The sequence below is a fragment of the Charadrius vociferus genome, unplaced genomic scaffold (assembly GCF_000708025.1).
Source record: "Charadrius vociferus isolate BGI_N301 unplaced genomic scaffold, ASM70802v2 scaffold2680, whole genome shotgun sequence".
Lineage (NCBI taxonomy): Eukaryota > Metazoa > Chordata > Aves > Charadriiformes > Charadriidae > Charadrius > Charadrius vociferus.
In genome coordinates this window covers 1-372 of record NW_009646282.1, presented here as the reverse complement: position 1 = coordinate 372, position 372 = coordinate 1, and positions in this window count along the sequence as shown.

Genomic DNA, 372 nt, shown 5'->3' with positions numbered 1-372 from the left:
GGGGGGGGCGGTCTGTCTGTCCTGGGTGTCCAGGCCTCGGGGTGTCCATCTGTCCTGGGCCATATGGGTGTCAGGTGTCCATCTGTCCTGGGTACTGGGGTACCATGTGTCCATCTGTCCTGGGCAGGCGGGGCCCAGGTGTCTGTCTGTCCTGGGTGTGTCTGTCTTAGGGGTCCATCTGACCTGGCTGTCTCTCTGTCCTGGGCACGTAGGTCTCAGGTGTCTGTCCTGGGCACGTGGGCCTTGTGCGAGGGACTCGCCTGTCCGTCTGTCCTGGCCGTCGGCATCACAGGTGTCTGTCTGTCCAGTGTGTGTGGGGTCGGGGTGTCCATCTGTCACAGCCCTTCGCCATGGCCGGTTCTGGGAGTCACC